This window comes from Ursus arctos, unplaced genomic scaffold (assembly GCF_023065955.2).
Source record: "Ursus arctos isolate Adak ecotype North America unplaced genomic scaffold, UrsArc2.0 scaffold_13, whole genome shotgun sequence".
Lineage (NCBI taxonomy): Eukaryota > Metazoa > Chordata > Mammalia > Carnivora > Ursidae > Ursus > Ursus arctos.
In genome coordinates this window covers 69,985,937-70,009,690 of record NW_026622797.1, presented here as the reverse complement: position 1 = coordinate 70,009,690, position 23,754 = coordinate 69,985,937, and positions in this window count along the sequence as shown.

The window sequence follows — 23,754 nt, the reverse complement described above, 5'->3', positions numbered from 1 at the left end:
TCGTGGCCCAGGTGGTGGTGGGGCGGCAGGGTGAGTCCAGCGCTGGGGCTCAGGGGTCCCCAATCCCCGGCAGTGCGGCGCCAGGACCCTTGGGAGGGCCCCTCGGGGATGACATAGGGTTAGGGTTAGCACCCAGGAGGCCGGCTGGCCCTATCCACCAGCTGTGCGGTGAGTGAAGGGGCGGGCCGAGGTGAGGGCGCTGGCGAGCGGGAGCGTGGACCCAAGCATTTTGATGCGGGGGGCCTTCTAAGATCGCCTTGGGTTGGAGGGCCCTGTCCCTTCTCCTGCCCTGAATGACCGGTGGCACCCCTAGCGGACTGGGTGGCAGGGGGGCGGCAGTTTGAGTCTGGCGCTGAGGTTCAGGGGTCCCCAATCCCCAGGGTTGCGGCACCAGGCCCCTTAGGAGGGGCCCCTCTGGGGCCGACCTAGGGTTAGGGTTAGCCCTCAGGAGGCCGGTAGGCCGATCCACTGGCTGTGCGCCGAGCGGAGGGGTGGGCTGAAGTGAGCACGCTGTGGAGTGGGAGCGTGGATCCATGCGTTTTGGTGCGGGGGGGCCTCCGAAGGCTACAGGGGGCTCGGAGGGCCCTGCCCATACCTCTGCCCTGAATGACCGGCAGCGCCCTTTGCAGCCCAGGTGGCAGCGGGGCAGCAGGGTGAGTCCAGTGCTGGGGCTCGGGGGTCCCCAATCCCCGGTGTTGCGGTGCCAGGCCCCTGGGAGGGGCCCCTCGGGGATGACATAGGGTTAGGGTTAGCACCCAGGAGGCCGGCAGGCCCAATCTGCCGGCTGTGCAGTGAGCAGAGGGGTGGACCGTGGTGAGGGTGCTGGTGAGCGGGAGTGTGGGCTCAAGCGTTTTGATGCATGGTGCCTTCCAATGTCACTGGGCACTCGGAGGGCCTTGCCCATCCTCCTGCCCTGAATGAGCGGCGGGGCACCTAGGGGCCTGGGTGGCGAGGGGGCAGGGTGAGTACGGCTTTGGTGTTCGGGGTTCCCCAATCCCCTGGGTTGCAGCACCAGGCTGGGGGACCCCTCGGGATCCGAACTAGGGTTAGGGTTAGCCCCCAGCAGGCCGGCAGGTCTGATCTGCTGGCTGTGATGCGAGAAGAAGGGCGGACCGAGGTGAGGGTGCTGGCGAGCGGGAGCGTGGACCCAAGCATTTTGGTGTGGGGGGCCTCTAAGGTCTCCGGGGGCTTGGAGGGCCCTGACCCTCCTCCCGCCCTGAATGACCGGCGTCGCCCCTAGTGTCCTGGTTGGCGGCAGGGCGGCCGGGTGAGTTCAGTGCTTGGGCTGGGTGGTCTCCAATCCCTGATGTTGTGGCGCCAGGCCCTTTGGGAGGGGCCCTCTGGGGATGACCTAGGGTTATTGCTAGCCCCCAGGAGGCCGGCAGGCCCCATTCGCTGGCTGTGTGGCGAGCAGTGTAGGGGGCGGAGGTGAGTGCGTGGGGTAGGGGAATCTTGGGCCCATGTATTGTGGCCCGGGGGGGCCTTCGAAGGTCGCTGTGGGCTCAGGGGGGCCTGCATCTTCTCCCGCCCTGAATGCTCTACTGCACCCAGAGGAGCCCGGGTTGCATCGTGGCAGCAGCCTGAGTCAGGTGCTGTGGCTTGGGGGTCCCCAATCCTAGGCGTTGTGGCGCTAAGGCCCCTTGGGAGTGGGCCCCTTGGCAGCTGACCTAGGGTTAGGGTTAGCCCCCAGAAGGCTGGCAGGCCCGATATGCCAGCTGAAGGGCGAGTGGGGCAGTGGGCCAAGGTGAGGGCATGGGGCAGGGGGAGCGTGGGCCCAAGCAATGTGGCCTAGGGGGCCGTCGAGGGTGGCAGGGGTCTCGGTACCTCTGCCGGTTCTCCCGCCCTGAATGCTCGGCATCGCCTCTAGGGATTCGGGTGGCCTTCTGGTAGTAGGCTGAGTGCCACTGGGGCTCGGGGTTCCCCAGTCCTATGCAGTGCTGCGCCAGGCCCCTAGTAAAGAGCCCCTCAGCCCCCAACCGAAGTTTAGGGTTAGGCCCCAGGATCCCAAAGCCCGATCTTCCATCTGGGTGGTGAGCAAGGCAGCTTGCCAAGGTGAACGTGTCAGGGAGGGGGAGCGTGGGCCCAAGCGTTGTGGCACGGGGGGCCATCGAATTTTGCCGGGGGCTCAGGGGTCCCTGCCCATTCTCCTGCCCTGAATGCTGGGCAGCACCCTGAGGGCCCCACGGGGGCTGCGCAGTGGCAGGCTGAGTCTAGCGCTTGGGCTCAGGGGTCCCCAATCCCTGGCGCTGCGGCGCCAGGTCCCTGGGTAGGTTCCCCTTGGCGGCCAATCTAGGGTTAGGGTTAGGCCCCAGGAGACCGGCAGGCCCGATCCGCTGGCTGTGTGACGATTGGAGCGGTGGGCGGAGGTGATGACGTGGGGTAGTGGTAGCGTGGTCCCAAGTGTTGTGACGCTGGGGGCCGTCGAAGTCGCTGCGGGCTCAGGGGCCCTGCCGGTTCTCCTGAATGTTCGTCTGAACACTGAGTCCTGCATGCTCGGCGGCGCCCGAGGGGACCGGTTGGCTGCAGGTGGGCAGGCTGAGTCCAGCACTGGGGTCAGGGGTCCCCTATACCCAGCGCTGTGGCTCCAGGCCCCTGGGGAGGGACCCCTAGTCGACTGACCTAGGGTTAGAGTTAGGCCCCAGGAGCCTGACAGGCCCGATCCGCCGGCTGTGCAGGGAGCAGAGCAGCGGGCTGAGGTGAGTGCGTGGGGGAGGGGGAGCATGGCCCCCAGTGTTGGGGCACAGGGGGCCTTCAAATATCCCTGGTTTTTTTTTTCTCCTTCTGTAAAGCTCTGGATTTGGACTGCTCACACTTGCTTTCAGATTTTATTATCTACATTGAGAAGAGTTGCCCTGGAATACCTTTCCCTATCACGGGTTGCTGGGATGGCATCAAGATCCTCCTGATCCACTGAGAGCAGTGTGGTGTATTCCCTTCGTGTGTTCTCTGTATGAGTATGGACAAAATTGTCATTCAGAAACAGTCCAATTTTCTGAATTTAGAAGCTATTTAAGGAAGCCAGTTTCATTGAAAAATCAAAATTAACTAATATGGAAAACCTAGAATTTTCATCTGAAACTGTGGACAAATTGGAGTGTGGAAATGAAAAGAAAAATTTAAAAAAGAAACAACTTTCTCTCAAAGTGAGGCAGCCAACTTGAGAGAAGGAATTCAGAAAATTGACACGAACATACCTGTAGAAAAAGAGTTCAGATTTCCCTTCGTGAGGAGCTTCACACCTGTTAACCAAACTGCAAGGGCTGGGCTCACAGAGTGACAGTTGTAATGGAAGAGAAGGTGTGCATCATCATCAGGTTGCCGTGGCGATGGCTCATGCTAGAACTTTCAGAGCCCAAGGCAGCTCTGCACACTTTGCATTGATAGAGGAAAGTGGGTCGGGGTTGGGTAGATGGATGATGGGTATGAAGGAGGACACAGATCAGCACTAAGTGTGTATGTAAGTGATGAATGACCAAATTCTACTCCAGAAACCAATACTGTACTGTATGTTAAAAAAAAAAAAAAAAAGGATACCCCTGGCAGGGACACATAGGAGACTTAAATTTTCTTTTTACATCTGCTATTCTATAAAACTTTTATTAGTAAAACACTGTTTAAAAAAGTCTTTCCTGGCTTTCCTGGGTGGCTTAGTGGGTTAAGCATCTGCCTTCAGCTCAAGTCAGGCTCCTGGACTCCAGGGATCAAACCCAGCATCAAGCTCCCCACTCAGTGGGGAGTCTGCATCTCCCTCTACCCCTCACCCCACTCGTGCACTCTGTCTTGTTCTCTTTTGCTCTCTGAAATAAATAAGATCCCCAGGATGTCCCTGTTTTCCTTCCAAGGAGCCCTTTGAAGCCAAGAGTGACACTTACTAATGTCTCAGGGGAGGATTGCCTGAGCCACAAGCTAAGTATGCAAATATATCTCCCTCATTTTCCAATAAATTTCATTAATTTGGATTCCAAGTTTCCTTTCTGCAGGGGATAGAAAAACATTCTTGGAAACACTGGATTTCTCCTGTGTTTCAGATTATAAAGGTCCTTAGTGCATTGACCTCCCTCTCTCCTGCCCTCCATCCTGAATTTCCGTTGTGTAATGTGGATAGTTCTGTGTGGACAGCAGGTCCTCCCCACCACTGGATGGGGCCTCCCGTGGTGTGTGTGCAGGTCATGGGGCCAGGCTACTCTTGCAGTGGGTGTCTTGCATGGACTCATAAGATGAGGCAGGTCCCAGCTGGGCAGGACCCTCTGGCTGCTGAGGTCAGTCTGTGCACTCTGAGTGTTTGGACCCCAAACCTCTCTGCTGGTTTCACCCCTTGTCCATCCACTCCCTAGAGCTGTCATGCAGGGGGCCACATAAATTGTAACCATCTGCCGGACCAGCAACATGCTCTGTGTGATCCCTTGCAAAATGAAAATTCAGAACCCCGTGGGCAGAAAGCTAGAGATAATAAGCAGTTCTAGGCAAGAAAGATAGAAATGATTTTCTTTAAAGTATTTTATGGCTTAGATAACATAATAGAATTAAAGAATCCATGAATAACAGCATAAATTTACACATGACGAAGCCATCCTTTTGCTTCTAGGGGTAATGCAATCATGCCATTTTATCCAATTGATACCTAAACAGATCATTTTTCTGGCACAGTTTTGTAAAACTTTATGAAATATGTCGTTAAATGGATACTTTTAAGAAGTTAATTTTTGGATAATATCATCAAGTAATCGCTGTCACTTTGGCAAATGTTGGATAACAACTATTCTTAGTTTATGCCTTTGAGAGGATTTTTGTTGTTGGTGGTGGTGTGAATGTAAGTATAGGTATTCAGAGTACCTTATAGGCTGTGATGGATCACAATGAATGGATTTCTGAAGTGATGTCAAAGTATAAATTATATTTATAACACCCAGAGCTGATTCTTCTGAACCAAAGTTTCCACAAAGATTTATTTTTTTTATTTTTATTTCTTTTAGATTTTATTTATTTATTTGACAGAGAGATAGACAGCCAGTGAGACAGGGAACACAAGCAGGAGAGTGGGAGAGGAAGGAACAGGTTCCCAGTGGAGGAGCCCCATGCGGGGCTCGATCCCAGGACTCTGGGATCACGCCCTGACCTGAAGGCAGACGCTTAACAACTGAGCCACCCAGGTGCCCCTCCAAAAAGATGTAAATGGAAACAACTCAATTTCAGGAACCTCAATTTAACTTGAAGTGTACTTTGTCATTTTCATGTTTCCTCTGGTATTTGTCATAACCTGATGACGTGTCAATAGCCTCAAGTGGGCTCTGCATTTGCACATCATTCATGTCCATCAAGAGTAGATGCTGGAAAACACCTGAAACCTCAATTTGGGGAAGTAGGGACGGTCATCTGGGAGACAAAGATTGACGAGAAATCCAGTGCCCCTTTATTTTCAGCAGGGAGAGCAGGTCTATGAAGGAAAAACACAGGCACTTGTTTTGAAAGAACTGTGGTGAGGGCTGGCCGCTAACAGTTGTTACATTGTCTCTAGTTCAGTCCAAAGTAGAAGGCTGTGTTGGAGGAGGTGGTCCAGTTGTAGCTGAGCAGTTACAAGTGCCAGGAGTCCACAGTTCATGGTGTTCGGAAACTGAAACAGGAGATGTGCAGATGCATTACTTCTGTGTCCTCATTTCCACTCTAGTTGGAGTGGCTCTCTTAGCAAAACTTACTTCATTTTGAATCTTTTTTTTTTTAATTTTTTATTGTGTTATGTTAGTCACCATACAGTACATCCTTAGTTTTGGATATAATGTTTTATGATTCATTGTTTGTGTATAATACCCAGTGCTCCCTGCAATATGTGCCCTCCCACTCACTCAACATACATACACTCTCCTTACTCTTGTTTCCTCTTTCATCCCCCCTCCCTCTTAACTCATCCCTGTTTACCTTATACATTTAATGTACACTTGGTATTTCCTGAGTACCTGCTATCCTCCCTAGAATGTAAGGTGCCCCAAGGCAGCGATTTCATTCTTGCTCGTTGCTCTGTCCCAGAGCTTAGAACAATAACATAACACGTGCCGTGAAGGGTTGCTTAAGAAATGAGCAAACAGAGCTTAGTTAAGTGTTTGGCTTAATGCTACACCTCATTTTTAAGGCTTAATTTATAGTGGGGTTAACACTGTTTACCTCACAATGGATATGTGATGCAAAGAGATGGAAAAGCATTCTTTCAACTCTCTATTGTCATAGCCTGTGAAAATAAAGAAAAGCCTTGTCAAAGCGAACTCGGGGGAAGCTGGAAGGGACAATCACAGCACTCAGTGTCAGTTACAGGAAGGATTGTCAATTACAGACCCAACAGAAGAATCCTCAACAGGAAAGAATCATCAATTACAGGCCCCAGCAGGAAAAGATGTACATTGCATGTCCTATAAGAAATTGACTACCCCTGCAACCCAGACAATGAGAAACTGTCATCACCCCCAATTCTTGCTTTTCTGCAATGGACTTTCCTTCAAAACAACCTCTCCCAACTTCCTCCTTCTTTGCCATAAAATAAGTCCCTCTCCTTTGTTTGTTGAACTTGGCTATGGTTTTGCCATAGCTTGCAGGTCCTGAATTGTAATCTCTGTTAATCCCAAATAAATGCATTTTTGCTGGTAAAATATCTGATTGTTTTATTTTTAGGTGGAACAATCCAAACTCAGGATGTCCCAAAGGGAACTGTCTTCATTTATTTAAAGAAAAATAGTAGATGCCTCTCACTCCCCTGCTCTCATATAACTTTCATGCTAGTTAGAAAGACACATATTCAACAATCACAGGGTTACAGAATTCAAAATTGTTTTAGATGACATAAGAAATAACAGCAACAATAATAATAATCAACAACAATAATACTGAGTTTAGGCATCCACAAAGAATATTGCCATTAGGCTGGCAGAGTTCTTTTGTAGATATCTGCCCTGGGAAATGCTGGAATGTAGGGCGTGCAACAAACCTCTGCCTGCAAGAAGGAAGGAGAAAGCTTCTCTTTAGCCAAGATCAGGGACCTGACTCATTTTTCATGGTGGGTCAATTAGTGAGTGCATCCTAATATCCATGGGTACCTGCTGTCTTTAAAAGTAGAAAGAAGCTGGGGCTCCTGGGTGGCTCAGTTGGTTGAGTGTCTGCCTTCAGCTCAGGTCATGATCCTGGAGTCAGGTCATGATCCCAGGGTCGTGGGATTGAGCCCTGTGTTGGCCTCCCCGCTTGGAGGGTAGCCTGCTTCTCCCTTTCCCAGGCTTGTGCTCTCTCTCTCTCAAATAAATAAATGAAATCTTAAAAAAAAAAAGAAAGAAAAAAGTAGTACAGCATAGTGACAAGGCCTCCAATCTCAGTCTTCCTGCCCATTAGATCACCTTTCAGGGTCTCAGTGTTTGCATCTATAAAATGAGGATGATAGTAAGAGCATTTGCTTCTACATTGGTAGATGGTTGAATGAGATAATACATGTAAATGACATGATGCATTATGAGTGACTGAGATTATTCTGGAATTATTCTGGAAAATACATCCTAGAAAAGTGGGCTTACAATGGACCCTAAAAATCATTATAGTCTACCTAATAGTTCATGGATTATTGCAATGCCTAGCTTTATTTTCTTTCTTTAGCTGCCTATCATTTAACCATTTCAGTTTAAACACATACACCCTTCAATAAAAGGATTAGGAAAAAAAGGAGAATAAGCTATTATTTAATGTACCGTGTGTAATAACACCCCAGGCACTTCGGCCTCATTTTTGTTTTTCTGCTTTAGGATTTTTACTGTTCCCTTTGCCTGCAATGCTTTTCCCTGGGGCATGTGCATGGAAGGCAGCTATACACCACTGAGGCCTCCACTCAAGTGTCTGTTCCTCAGAGTGCCCTTTCTGGAGCCCCCGACACAGCCTCCACACTCAGCCCACCTTCTCCTATAGTTGTCATTACTATATCAAGTGATTCTGTTCTTTGATGTTGACCCTGCTATTGCCTGTCTTCCCTCCAAACTGTGAACTCCATGAAGGCAGGACAAGGTCTATCTGGTTCACCACTCTGCCCCTGGTGCCTGGAACAGTCCTGGGAACAGGAAAGTTTTCTCAAATGTCTGTCAGGTGGAGGTGGAGCAATAATGTGAAGTATGCAAAAGGGCCAGGGGAGGAAGAAAAACAATAAAAATACTGAAAATAGGGGGCGCCTGGGTGGCTCAGTCATTGGGCGTCTGCCTTCAGCTCAGGGCCTGATCCTGGAGTTCTGGGATTTAGCCCCATGTTGGGCTCTTCCGCTGGGAGCCTGCTTCTTCCTTTCCCACTCCCCCTGCTTGTGTTCCCTCTCTCGCTGGCTGTCTCTATCTCTGTCAAATGAATGGGTAAGATCTAAAAAAAAAATACTGAAAATAGCCTGTTTTCTCCACTCAGTAACTTCACATATATTTGTACAGTACTAAAATAGCAGGCCATTTACAATTAAATATAATAATTTCTACCTCCAAATTCTCACAACCCTTGACTTTTTAAAATGATTTTAATTAATTAATTAATTAATTAATTAATTTGAGAGAGAGAGAGAGAGAGAACAGGCAGAGGAAGAGGAAGAAGCAGACTCCCCACTGAGCAAGGAGCCCAATGCAGGACTCGATCCTAGCACCCTGGGATCATGACCTGGGCCGAAGGCAAATGCTTAACTGACTGAGCCACCCAGGCGACCCACTCTTGAACTACTGATGCTCAGCTTATTGTACTTCATTTCCTGGTGACTTCTGAATGTCTTATTTCTCTAACTGGACTATCAATTTCTTCCATCAGGGGTGCAGGACATTCATTTAATTTTAATTTCACATAAACAATGAATAACAATTAGTAAAAGGACATTCCTAATATTGCATGGGATATCATATTTGTTGCCTATTCAGAGAAGCCAAACGAGGGCTCAAAGCCTGAGTCAGTCTGCCAAATTCCTGTCCCCTAGTGGAGAGAGATATACTCAGGTGCCTGAGCTCAAGGACTGAGTAAGGCAGAGAGAACAGGCAAGTCTCCATAACTGCACTTCTAATCCTGACCGGCCCTCCTGCTAGATGTCCAGGCCATTTGAACAGGCAGCGCCTCTTTCTCTTTGGACTGACTCTACCAAATTACTAGACTCCTAGAGGACTTGCATCAAGCCTCGCTCTGCAGACGTGAGACACATGGTGTTTTTAGTTTTTGTCATCCCATAGAAACTAACACATATCAATACAAATTCACATCCTTACTATAACGAACTGCATAGTCTGGATGAAGTCTAAGCATACCGCTGGCCCAGCAGTGAGTTCCAGGTCTGGGAAGTACTCGCCATGCAGAAGCATCTTCTCTTTTAGCCTTTGCAACAATCCTACAAGGCAGAATATCTGTTATCACACCCATTTTACAGAAAATGGACCTGAGGCCCACAGAAAATAAGTCACATAGCTAGAAAGAAGCAGGGTGAGAACTTGACCCCAAGCATCTTGGCTCAAGCATCTATGCTTGTAACTACCTCATTCTACTTTTGCCTGGAGCAGTTCAGGGTACAGAGAGAGGAAAATAAACAGATTTTCCAAAAGGAAAGTTAGAAGCATGTAAGGAAAATGATGGGGTCGTGGCGCTTTTCCAGACCCTAGAATGTACAGAGAAAAAAAACTGTGGCTTCAAGTCACATAATCCAAGCATGAAGCAATCACTTGTGAATTCTGCTGTATCGCAAATGTCTCATTTAACCCCTTCAGATCTAGAGTTAAGTGTGTCCTTCAGTCCCCATTTCAGTGGAAGTGTCAATACTAGGGTTTTGAGGCAAAGACAAGTTATGTGCCACAGCCCCTAAGGAAATACTGAGCATCCAGCTAATGTAAATATCAGGGTAATTTTTTCAAGGATCCCTGCCCTCTCCCTGGGCAAGAGTGCGCTCTTTCCACACAAATTCCAAAGCCTAGAGAATGAGACAAATGAACTTGTGTTTGTTTCCTGTAGATTGGGGAAAAGTGTTTGGTGGCAGATTCCAAATGGTTTACTTGTTGCTGGAGTTAGTTCCTGGTCTTAACACCAGCTCTGAAAGGACATTATTGCAACAACAACAAAGCAGCAGCAGCTTCATTTGCACAAAAAACTCCCTGGCCAGGGACACAAGTCTCTGGAATAACAGTTGTGACTTGGTGTCAAACAAAATATGTAACTTTGGAAGCGCTCAAAGTAGGTGTGCTCAGATAGGCAGAAGGTAAAAGCTGCCAGAGTTGATGGTTTTAAAATGTGAACAGAACTAAATTTCACCTTGTCTCAGGACACAAGAGCATAAACATGATTCTGTTTGAGGGAAATAAAAAAGGCAACATCGGAACATTCATCAACAACGGAAGGCACAAATGGTGCAGGAGAAGACCTTTGTTTCTCTGCCCAAAATGTACCTGAAAATATACATTTTGCAGCTGTATTTTAAAATACATAACATTTTTGGAAGCCAGTCCCTTGTCATCAATCTGACAGTCCACTTCTGCCGGAGCTTTAACATTTTCAAAACGTAATCTTAAAAGCCCAAACAAGAAAAAGAGTCTAAAGGACATGAAGGATCCCTGGGGGGGATCCCTGTTTGATGACAACGCACACTGCCATGAATTGCCCCTGTCAGAGGGAGGAGGCGAGAGAGCAGATGGCTGTGTTAGCTGACTGGACAGGTGAACAACAGAGACAGCCATTCCGTTTGCTCAGGTAACTGGAGTACTTCTTCCACTCAGGTTTCTCTGGATCCACCACGTGTCAGGACCCTTTTGGGTGAAAATCACAGCCACCCAACTCAAAAAACAAGCTAAAGCAAGAAATGAAATTGATTGGCTTACATGACTGCATGACTGCACGTGAGTTCCACATGACTGCAAAATGTAGCCCAGGTGTCCCAGGCTAGATGCTCAGTGTCACGACACTTCCACTGTTTCCATCACCGTGGTCCTCTCAGATCTCTTTCCTTCCATGTTGACTTCATCATCCCAACAGAGACCCAAAATGGCCTTCAACAACTCAGGCAAAAAAAAAAGGGGGGGGGGGGCTTTGGTATAATTCCCATTGGTCTAGCTCTGAGTCACATGCTCCAGGTTCTGAACCAATCACTGTAGCCAGAGGGATGGCTGATGCTGATTGGTCACATCTGGGGCACGTGTTCACTAGTGGTGCTAGGAATGAGGTGTGTTACCTTATAAACCTGGAAGAATGGTGACTCCGCCTCCTCCCCCCCCCCGGGTCACCTGCTATAACTGGTAGGAGGGGAATAGATCTTGGGCAGGCAAGAGCAGAATTCATTCTATCTTCACCATGGGATGTCCTGAGCCTTCTTGCACATCTCCAGTGATTCTTCGAATGTTCACTTCTTGTTCAGAACTTCTCCCATATGTTTTCCTGTTACCCTTGGTGATTTCCTCAACACTCCTGAGGCCGGGGTTATAGGTTTAGGCTGAATCACCTCAAACATCTGACACGACCCCCCTTCCTTTATTGTCCAAGATACCCCTATTATGCATTATTGTGCATAATCCCTGCTATGGTCTGAATGTTTGTGGCCCCTTAAATCCATATATTAAAATCCTAACTCCCAATGTGATGGCATTAGGGGGTGGGGTCTTGGAGGTGTTTAGGTTATGAAGGTGGAGCCCGCATAAATGGGATTACAAAAGAGATCCCACAGGGGCACCTGGGTGGCTCAGCCTGTTGGGCATCTGCCTTCAGCTCAGGTCATGATCCCAGAATCCTAGGATTGAGCCCCACACTGGGCTCCCTGCTTGGCTGGGAGTCTGCTTCTCTCTCTCTCTCTGCTCTGCTCATGTTCTCTCTCAGTCTCTCTCTCAAATAAATAAATAGAACCCTTTAAAAAATAAATTAAATTAAATTAAAAAAAGAGAGATCCCACAGAGTTCCCTTGTCCCTTCCAAATGACAAAGTAAGAAGGTACCAGCTATGAACAAGGAAGGCAGAGCTCACCAGAAAATGACCATGATGCCCTAACAGCACTCCTTCTGGGCTTAAGTGGTAACTTGCTTCAAGTGAACACAGTCCTTACTTGGCTCTTGACCTGTAACAGAACTAATTGCCTTGCTTTGAGATTTGCAGGCCACTCACCTTAAGGAATGAAGAACCAAAACTTTCCCAGGCCACAGAGGTCAGCAAGTCTGTTTGAAGCCACCTTGGTTTTCTGATCAGCCTAGCAATTTTTTTTTGACCAAAATGTTTTTCTTCCTTTTAGGTCACACAAATGACTTTACTGACCTCCCTTGGCATGCCCTCCTTTGCAGAAAGAACAGAGGACTCCTGCACATCATGGAACAAGAACCAGATCCCCTTGCACAACCCCAGAGCACTGAAGCAACATTTGTAGCTGGCATGAAGTCTGCACATGATGAAGAAATGTTGCAGGCCACTGCACCCCCTTTGCTGATGAATGACCCTAAACCCCTTTAAAAATGCCTGGGCCAGGCGGAAACCTCAGAGTTGGCTTTTGGATAGGAGCCCACCTTCTCCCAAGGTTGCCGGTCTCTTGAATAAAGCTCAAATTCCTTTCCAATCGAAACTCATCTCTTCTATGATGATCTTTCAGGTGACGTGCAGCCAGACTTGGGTTCACTAATAATGCTGACTTGATCTTGGACTTTTCAGCCTCTGGAACTGTGAGCGAGCATTTTTGTTATTTACAAACTATCTAGGCTATGGTATGGACTAAGGACTTGGGCAGGGAGTGGGTTTGGAATTAGAGCATATCACAGAAAACCAGAGAACCCCAAATGCCAGATAGCACTGATGGTCCATCTTATGAGCCTTCTGATGCCAGAAGGCTGGGGTCAACTTCCTCCCCACACAGCCATTCTCCCAGCTCTTGTATCGTGCTCCCATCTCAAGGCCTCCGCCATGTGTTTTTCAGGCACCAGGTGAAAATCAGAAATTCAGATGATTTTATTATTTGAGCAGTTTAGCTTCTTTTGTCTCCAGTTCTCCATTCCAGGCTATGCTCTGGGCTTTGCCTTTCATAACCAAAAAGGCCGCTGAAGTATTTTCCTAAATCACAGTCATAAAACACTTCTTTCCTAAGTTAAAAATGGCACCTCCCATATCTTGGCTATTGTACCACAATGCTGCAGTCAACATAGGGGTGTATGTATCTTTCCGAATTAGATATACACACCCTTATGTTTATTGTGGCACTATTTACAGTAGCCAAGCTATGGAAGCAGTCCTAATGTCCATGAGTAGATGAATAAAGATGTGGTACTTATATACAACAGAAAATTACTCAGTCATAAAAAGGAATGAAATCTTGCCATTTGCAATGACATAGGTAGAACTAGAGGGTATAAAGCTAAGTGCAATAAGCCAGTCAGAGAATGACAAATACCATATGATTTCACTCCTATGTGGAACTTAAGAAACAAAACAAATGAACAAGGAAAAAAAAAGAGACAACCAAAAATCCAACTCTTTTTTTTTCAAAGATTTTTTATTTATTTATTTTAACAGAGAGAGAGACAGCCAGCGAGAGAGGGAACACAAGCAGGGGGAGTGGGAGAGAAAGAAGCAGGCTCCCAGTGGAAGAGCTTGATGCGGGGCTCGATCCCAGAACTCTGGGATCACGCCCTGAACCGAAGACAGATGCTCAATGACTGAGCCACCCAGGCGCCCCAAAAAACCCACTCTTAAGTAGAGGTAAGAAACTGATGGTTGCCAGAGGGGAGGGAGGGCAGGGAATGAGTGAAATAGGTAATGGGGAGTAAGCTTATCATGAGGAGCACTGAGAAATGTACAAAACTGTTGAATTGTAGGGCATCTGGGTGGCTCAGTTGGTTAAGTGTCTGACTCTTGGTCTCAGGTCAGGTCTTGATCTTGGGGTCATGAGTTTGGGCCCCACATTGGGCTCCATGCTGGGCATGAAGCCTACTTTAAAAAAATAAATAATTGTTGAATTGTTAAATTATACAATGAAACTAATATAACACTCTATGTTAATTATATTGGAATTAAAAAATAAATATAATTTTTAAAAAAAACTGGTGCCTGTTAGTGCAAATCAAAACCACAATGATATATGACTTTAAAACTACTAGGATGGGGGTGTCTGGGTGACTCAATCAGTTGGGTGTTGGACCCTTGATTTCAAGTAGGGTTGTGATCTCAGCATTGTGGGATCAAGCCCCATGTTGGGTGTAGAGATTACTTAGATAAATTAGACTTTAAAAAAAGAAATATATATAATGGAATATTTTTCAGCCACACAAAGGAATGAAATTTTGAAGTATGTGATCATATGAATGGACCTTGAAAACATTATGCTTAGTAAAATGAGCCAGACACAGAAGGACAAGTATTAGATGGTTCCATTTACATGAGGTACCCAGAATAGTTAAGTTCATAGGGACAGAAAGTGGAATAGAGTGACTGGGAGAGGGGAGAAGGGAGAGTTATTGTCTAATGGGTAGAGTGGTTTAGTGGAAGATGATGAATAAGTTTTGGATATAGATAACAGTAATGGTAATTATACAACATTATTAATGTATTTAATGCCACTGAATTGTACATTTATGAATGGTAAAAATGATAAATATTATGTTATGTACATTTAACCACAATATGAGTTGTTTGGTTAATTGGCAACACCCCAAAATTTGTCATTTTTGCTTTTGTTGAGGCTTCTGCAGGGAAAAACTATAAATAGAAATGTATTACCTGAAATGTAGGGACTTGGATATCACAGATAAACACCACAGTCTGTGATCATGCAAGTATTCAGAAACACATTCAGATGCTAGGGTTAAAGACATAAAAGATGAGCTAATGAGCAGCTGTTGGAATTTACTAGTGAGAGAGATCGCCAGCTCACCGTCTTTTCCAGTTTTTATTCTTTCTACTCCAGTATCAAGAAAATGATTAATTTGAAATCTTGCTTTTAGCAAATGTTTTTGAGCTGATCTTAATTCATTGTCGTATATTTTTTCTATTTTTATTATGAAGTATAATTGAGATACATCCAGTATAATTGATATACACGTGATGTTATATTAGTTTTAGGTGCACAACATATTGATTTGATAATTCTATATGTTACTGTGTTCACCATGACGAGTGCAGTCACCATTTGTCACCATACAGTGTTACTAAAATATTATTATTTATTTAAAGATTTTATTTATTTGTCGAAGAAGGAGAGGTAGAGAGAGCAGAAGCAGGGAGGGTGGCAGGCAGAGGGAGAAGCAGGCTCCCTGTTGAGCAAGGAGCCAGATGCGGGACTTGGTCCCAGGACACAGGGATCATGGCCTGAGCCGAAGGCAGATGCTTAACTGACTGAGCCACCCAGGCGTCCCAAAATATTATTGACTGTATTCCCTATGCTGTACTTTTCATCTCCATGACTTATTTATTTTATATTTGGAAGTTTGTACCTCTTAATCCCCTTCATCTATTTCACCCATGCCCAACCTACCTCCCTTTGGCAATCACCAGTTTGTTCTCTGCATTTGAGTCTGCTTTATTTCTTTTGTTTTTTTATATTCCACATATGAGTGAAATCACATGGCATTTGTCTTTCTCTAACTGACTTATTTCAATCAGCATAATACCCTTTAGATCCATCCATGTTGTTGCAAATGGCAGATTTCATTATTTTTTTTATGCCGGAGTAATATTCCAGTGTGTATGTGTGTGTGTGTGTGTGTGTGTGTGTGTGTGTGTGTGTGTGTAACCCATCTTCATCTATTCACCTATTGATGGACACTTGAGTTGCTTCCATATCTTGGCTATTGTAAATAATTCTGCAATGAACATAGGGGGTGCGTATATCTTTTTGATTTAGTATTTTTGTTTTCTTTGGAAAAATGCTCAGTAGTAACAGAGGAAGGAGGGCCTGGAGGATTATCAGAGTCCTGGGGTGGTGTGGAGGGGTTGCTCTAAGACGAGATGGGCTCTGTCCCCTGCCACTGCAGGGCCTAGGGACAGATGAGGAGCCTGTGGAGCCTGGATTTTGGAGGGGAGGGAAGGAGCAGAGAAAGTGACCACTCAGAGCCAGTGCAGCTCCTGTCCACTGTCAGCCAGATCTTAGTCCAGGCTGCTTGGATGGCTGCTCAGATCAATAGTCAGACATTGAGGGTCCCAGACTCCATTCATTAAATTATCAGAGCACCAGCCTAGATGGCCATTTTCCCAGTTAATGGACAGGAACTGCTCAGCCAGGGTTGGTCAGTTGAAGGGAAGATAATTCTTGGCAGAGCTGACATGTGAGAGTTGTTTAGGAATGTCCTGGGTTCCGAGTCAACCTGTGAGCTGAGCAGACCACTCGCTGGTCACTGAGGGTGGTCAGCTGGTCACCAGGAAGGCTCCACGTGAGGAGGCTGACAGTGCAAAGATGCTGGGGGAGGACGGCCACAGTTGGGCTTCCCCCGGCCCTTCGGAGGGGCTTCACTTTGGGAGCATCTGCATTGGATTTTGGGTCAGGGATTAAAATCTAGAGGCAAGAGGCTAGGTCAGGGTTTGAGGTCTTTTCTCAGCCCAGCAAACTCTTTCAGGCATCAACTGTCTCCTGCAGAAATCTTGGGGCAGGATATTTTGAGAGAGAGTGAGAAGAGCCCTTGGTTTGTGTACAGGGCATGACCTAGTAGTCCCAGGTGTTCAGGGACCTCTGTCCTCAGGGAACCAACTACATTCCTGTCCCAGATGTATCACATGTCAGTGTTGTGACTCTGGACAAGCCACTTAAAATCTCTAAATTTCAATGCTGTGAACTCTATGATGTGGGTTACAATCCACAGGGCTGACGTGGGGACTGCAAGAGATGAGAACAAATCTCCAGACTGGCAGCCAAGTACAAGCAGAACCAGGTAATCCTCACTTTCTTCTTTCTTGTATTACAGGTCTGGGAGAGCTTCCAAGTTTCATCTCGGTGACACCACACACCACCTCCTCTGTTCTGATCCAGTGGCAGGTAAGGGCTGGGAAGGGCGGGGTGTTTCCTGAACTGGTGTTGGGAGCTGGGACCTGCCCGCCAGGCCACGTGACAGCATCCGAGGGTCAGTGGCAGGTCAGAGGACACGACGTGGTTGGTGTGCCCACCTGGGGGGAGCACCACGGACCCCCCGAGCCAAGCTGTGGGAAGGAGCCTGAGCTCGGCTCTCTGAGGAGGGCCAGTGTGACAGCGGGGCTGGTGCAGAGCCTCCAGGGCTGAACATTGCAGGCATTTGGAGAAGGGCGGCCCAGCGAGGCCTCCATGGTACACACAGAACTGGGTGTCGTACGACAGGGCCAAGAAACCATAGCCTGGGGAGTGATCTCTTCTACAGTGATCATCTCCTATCAGACAGAATACCCACAGGGTTACATGTGTCCTCCCTACGTTCCAGGTGTTAATCCTCAGTGAAAGTCCGCTCAAGGCACCTGTATCCTAGATAATGAAGTAGTGTTGGTGGGCCATGGACAGCACTGGACACTCTGACCTCTCTTTGCCTTATTTTCAATTTGGGTACTTTTGCCAACAGCAACATGCATTGAAGACAAAAGTCACAGAGGAGAGAACTGGCCAGGAAGGCTGCCCTGTCCCAGCAAGTGTGCTCACCGGGTCTGTGGAGAGGGCTCAGCCAGGCCGGGGGGTTGGGTTCAGAAGCCCAGCTGGAGCTGGGCCAGAGAGGCACAACACAGCAACAGGCAGGGCCAAGGGCAGTGATGAGAACGTCGTGGGAACTCTGGTCAACAAGGGAAGTTCCTGAGGCCAGAATGGGGCAGCCTTCCTGGGGAGGGGGGGGCAGTGCCTATAGCAGAGGGTCATGGGCTAAGAAGATGGGAGCAGGAGCCCTGGTCTCTGTTCATGGCCACAGTGAGGTGAGGTCTGCCTAGAAGTGGCCACACTGGGCTAGTGGTCCACGGAGGGGTCTGTGCAGCTGATCTTCTTCCTCCAGGTTGATAAGATTGTCCAGGAGAGTGCCAGCATCACATCCAGACCAGGCAGGAGAGAGGGGATGATTTGAGGTCAGGAGATGTAAGGGCCCTGTTGATGATGGAATCCAAAGCAAACTGTGGTCTAGACATGGCCTTGGAGAGGCAGATGCCATGCCTAGCTGGGGGCAGAGCCTGGCAAGAGGGGAGGACTGGAAGGGACTCCGTTAGAAAGGGAAGGGCTGAAGGGCATGCGTGGGCATGCCAGGAAACCCAGAGGAGGCTCTAGGGGACCCTGTCCTAAATGGACTGCCTCCATGGGACTTGTAAGCCAGGACAGAACATGCTGGAGACCCCTCCAGGTTAGAGCTGCTGCCCAGCAAGGAGCAAGGGGGAGAAGAGCCAGGTCACGGGCACTCCCCGGCCATCCTGGTGCTGCTAATGGAGCAGGGGTGCTGGGTGGGAATTCAGGACAGGAAAGCCACGGTTGGGGTGTGTACACCAGCCATGAGGGGGCTTCCTGAACTCTCAAGTGGTGGCCCCTAACCGCTGAAGGTTCCTGCTGCCTCTCCTTATGTGGCAGCTCAGTGGCATCAGTAGGTATTAGCTCCACTCACGTGCAATTTGACCATGAGTGAGGAGCACGTTTAGAGGTTCTATGAGGGTTAAATGGACAGACTTGACACGGTCGCTCCAGGAGGGACGAGAGTGGGGCTTTCATAGCCTGGGCTCTGTGAGGCATGCAGAATGTGCAGGAATTGACGGAGTGGCTGTGGACACTTCCTTCACTCCACTGCCAAGTGACACGTCTCAAGAAGTGAAGGAACCCTTAAAGGTGACAGTTCCAAATGTCTTCCAATGAACATGGAAGTTTGCTGCCTGGTGTTCTGTAGTTTCCAACCTCACCAGTGTGGGGACAGGATGGGAACTGACTCCCACCCCTGCCTCTGGGTAGCCGTATCCCCTGAGCTTGTCTCAGGGCCCCCACCAGCTCTAGGTCTGTGGACTCCAGTTTGCCAGTGGATGACGTGTCCCTGTTAGGTGTGGCTGCCTCCCCATTCTTCCTCTGTAAAAATAGGAGGTTAAAGGTGAACTTCAAGATCTCTGATGTAAGGCCCATTAGGTCTCACAACCCCAACTTCCTGTAGGGCCTTTGGTGGGAGGTGGGAGACATTCAAAACGGAGATTCAAGGTCCCAAGAGCTTCTGTTTACCACCCTCCACTAACTTAATCAACCCAAAGATTGGTCTTCTCTACTGTGCTAAATTCTACCAGAAATTTAGCATTTCCTTTGTAGATGTGGCATTTGGCTTGCCAGTAACTAAGTAAGCTCTTTTTCTGTAAAGACATCTCAGAGCCTTGGAACAGACCATCACCTCTACAAAGTGGCTTTTGCCCCATGCCGTCCTGGCCCCCGAGCACATGGGGCTCAGAGCCCCGTGGTTGCCTTCGGACAGCTCTGTGACTGGCGGACGGCTGTACCAAAGGAACTTGGCATGCGTGTCCATCAGCTGTCCCCGTTCAGAGCCCAGTAGAACAAACTAATTGCAAGAAGCCCAGAGCAGGAGGTGGTCAGTAGGATATATTGTAGAAATAAATACCTGTCAACTGCCGGGCAACTGAAATATAAAAAAAATAAATCAGAGCAAACAAAGCGAAGAGACTATTTTTAAATATAGATTTGCATTCCAAATGAAATGCTTCACCTGTAAACCCCCTTCTTTCCAGTAATTTGTTTAAAAATGCGAACGCCACCTGTAATTTCAAGGCTGCTGACCCACTTAAATGTCTCCTCCATTAGAAAATGTCAAGTTTGATTTTTCCTAGTAGGATAGTCAATCCCTGCCTTTCATGGGGCCCAGCACTATTTGAAATCTAAGGATTTGAGTGTGTTTTCTAGGGAGTGGCAGTATTGTGGTCACACTGAGTACAACTCATAACAGACACCAGTGTTTCTCAATTGGTCACAACATTTAATCTGGCTGTTCTGAAACTTGCAGTGGCTCATACAGTCTGTCACTCAAGTGTAGTTCCCTTTGTGTGGCTATAGACTCTCCTAAGTGGATTTTGAGGCCATTTTTAAGCAGCAGCAGCAGCAGCAACAACAACAACAATAACAACAACAACAACAAAACCCAACAAAACAAAACAAAACAAAACAAAAAAACCCCAAAAAACAAAACAAAACAAAACAAAACAAAACAAAACAAAACAAAACAAAATCTTAGCAATAGATCACATCATGCACATTGGCCTCAGCAGAGGGTGGACCCAGTGTTGTATTAGGCACCTTCCTAAGAGGAGTGCGACTGCCACCTGGACGGGGGGAGCAGCAGTGGGGCCTTTTCAGGATGTATTTGGGGTTTGTTTCTTCTCTCAAGCGGGCTTCATCACCTGCAGAAGACCAGGTCCTCTGTAGGGTGCCGATCACCCAGAGGTGGACAAGACAGACGCCAGACCTTAAAGAGCTCCTGTTTCCTGGGCTGAGCCCTAGGACACATCAATGGGAAGACAGTGGAGGAGGAGCTGGGAGGAGACCCTGAGTGGGTTTGTTCACCTCCCTGAGCCTTGGATTTCTCACCTATACATGGCACCCACACCTCAAGAGCCACAGGGGACTGAATGGCAACGTGGCCGTGGGGCGCATATAATGTGCCCTGCATGGTGTGCTCTCAGGGGACAGGTAAATGCAGGTGCTGCTTTCGCCCTGATGCTGCTGGTAATGGGCTGCTTTTTTCCACCTCTTTTTCCCCACAGGGCCATCCAGGAGATCCTGCTCACCAGCTCAGAAGGCCTGGGCCCTGGAGCCTCGAGTGAGAGGAGCCGTTTTGATAACGACTCGCAGCTGGCCATGGAGCTGTCTGCCAAAGAGCTGGAGGAGTGGGAGCTCTGGCTCCAGGGGAGGAGGAGGAGCTCCAGCAAGTCTTACAGCTGTCTCTCATGGAGAAATAGACCTTTCTGCTCACGGGCTGCACAAAGCAGGGCTTCTGGGCTGCACGCGGGTGCTGCATCACTTGTGCCCTGGGGCTGAAACAAATCAACAAATCATAAAATGGGCAGAAGATATGAACAGACACTTTTCCAATGAAGACATACAAATGGCACAGACAGACACATGAAAAAATGTTCAAAATCATTAGCCATCAGGGAAATTCAAATCAAAACCACACTAAGATACCACCTTATGCCAGTTAGAATGGCAAAAATTGACAAGCCATGAAACAACAATTGCTGGAGAGGATGTGGAGAAAGGGGATCCCTCCTACATTGTTGGTGGGAATGCAAGTTGGTACAGCCACTCTGGAAAACAGTGTGGAGGTCCCTTAAAAAGTGAAAAATTAAGTGACCCTATGATCCAGCAGTTGCACTACTGGGTGTTTACCCCAAAGATACAGACGTAGTGAAGAGAAGGGCCATATGCACCCCAATGTTCATAGCAGCATTGTCCACAATAGCCAAAGTGTGGAAGGAACCAAGATGCCCCTCAACAGAGGGATTAAGAAGTTGTGGTCCATATATACAATGGAATATTACTCAGCTATCAGAAAGAATGAGTTCTCAACATTTGCTGCAACATGGATGGCACTGGAGGAGATAATGCTAAGTGAAATAAGTCAAGCAGAGTAAGACAATTATCATATGGTTCCCCTCATCTATGGAACAGAAGAACTAGGAAGATTGGTCGGGGAAGAAAGGGATAAAGAAATGGGGGGTAATCAGAAGGGGGAATGAAGCATGAGAGACTATGGACTCTGGGAAACAAACTGAGGGCTTCAGAGGGGAGGGGGGTGGAAGAATGGGATAGACCTGTGATGGCTAGGGAGGACACGTATTGCATGGTGCACTGGGTGTTATACGCAACCAAAGAATCATGGAAATTTACATCAAGAACCAGGGATGTACTGTATGGTGACTAATATGATATAATAAAAAAAATATTCTTATAAAAAAATAAGTGCTCTGTAAGTGTTCAAGTAGCTGCTGCCTCTAGAGAGGGGGCTTCGACAGCCACAGAGCAGGGAGGGTAGAGGTGTACTTCTCGTCCTTTACGCGGGAGGATGCATTACCGCTCCTCAGGAATGCCAGTTCCCTTCTGGTTCTGGAGAGGAGGCAGGACCAGAGACTGGCTCGGGGTGTTGCTGGGGAAGCAAGCCGGCAAACCAACATCGTGGCCTTGGCCTCCCTTCCCTGTGGATGCCCTTCTCTGCCTGTGGAGCCTGTTTCTGCCAGGATAGAAGGGACCAGATTCTGATGCAGATGACAAGACAACATCATGCCTTTATCGCTCCCACCCCCCAGCAGACCCACATGGAGACACATAAAGGCGCTTGGCTGTCTTCCCGGGGAACCCTGCCTGTGGAGCCTTCCTGCTCTCCCACATCTTCTCAGGGGCACACACCCATCCCTGGAGGAGAGGCATCATTTATTGGAGGGACTTAATTCAAAGAGGCTCTGAACAGGATAGAGGGTCAACCCAGGCCAGAGTGCTCTTGGTTTCAGACTCTAAGGGAGGGAGGCTGACTTCTGGGGGTGCAGGGACAGCTGCATGTTCTGGGCAATGGTGGGGCTCAGCTCTGCTCTCTGGAGGGCCAAGGTCAGTTTGGCTCTGCCTTGGCCATGCCCTACACGCTGGAAACTCAGTCCTGCACCATCCGTCTTGTCCCGCGGGCCTCCTCAGACACCCCTTCCCTACCCCTGCTCCCACTGAACCCAAAAGGCATACTGAGTTGGCCCTTGCATGGCTGCCCACTGTAAGATCCTGAGACAGTATATCAAATGTTTGGCAAGAGTCACTGAGTGGAATGACTGAGGCTGTTCTCCCCACCCCATACCCACTTGACTATCTGAGACTTGGCCTCTTGGTCACCTGCTCTGTGAGTCTCCTCTGCACCTGCCAGGGCACCCAGCACCAGGGACATGGCGGTATCAGCACACCTGCAGCCCCCCATCCTGCCTTCTGGGGAGCCCTCTACTGCATGTTCTCTGGCCTCCTGTTGGTCTGTCTGAAGTCCATGGTAGACCCTTACCCAGCTTTCCAGATCACACTGGATTGATGGCCTCTCAGTATCCCAACCACCATAACAAGAAAATGTTTATGAGCAAACCACCCACACATAGAAAGCCCCCTGCCGCCCCACCCCAGCCCAGGGCTCCCTAAGCCCCTGAGTCTGTGCAGCTCAGTGGCTCTGTGGTTCTGGGGGCGGTACCATGCAAACACAAGGCAGTGAACTGTGAAGACAAACTGCAAATCTCAAAGGAGGAAGGTAACAGGATAGGTGCATCAAAAGAAAGGATTTAAATATCAAAGGATTGAGACAGGCTTTAGGAACCTGGAGAGGCCTTTGAATGTTTTTGTTTTTGTTTTTTCAAAAACAAGCCAGGTCTGCTGGAGCCTGAGCCTTGTAAGGGCAAAGGGAGTCTGTGGTGTCCTGCTCACTGGCTTGCAATTTCCTCAAAGACTCGCCAACAAAATCAGCTTGCTGTGTTTGCTTCCATCTGCTAAAAATCAGTGCTACTCCCAAACAGAACCCCAGTTGTGTTAAATGTAAGATGAAAATATGAGCCACAGAGACAACCACAGTTTCTCTGGGGGCCTGTCCTGGTGACAGGCACCTTGCGTGTGCAGAAGAGGAATCTCTGCGTAAGGACGAGAAGCTGGAAGGGTACCCCTGAACCTCTCTGTTGGTCTCCAGATCACCCAAGGACTCACGTTAGGACCCATGCTCCCAGGTTATAAAAGAGGAAGATGGAAACGTGGGGAATGAGTACTCAGCGCTGCTGGGTGAGCTGAGGGCTCAGGTTTGCAGCCTGGGATCTGAGCCCCAGCATCTTGAAGCAAGAGCGACCCACCTCTCCTAAAAGTTGGCA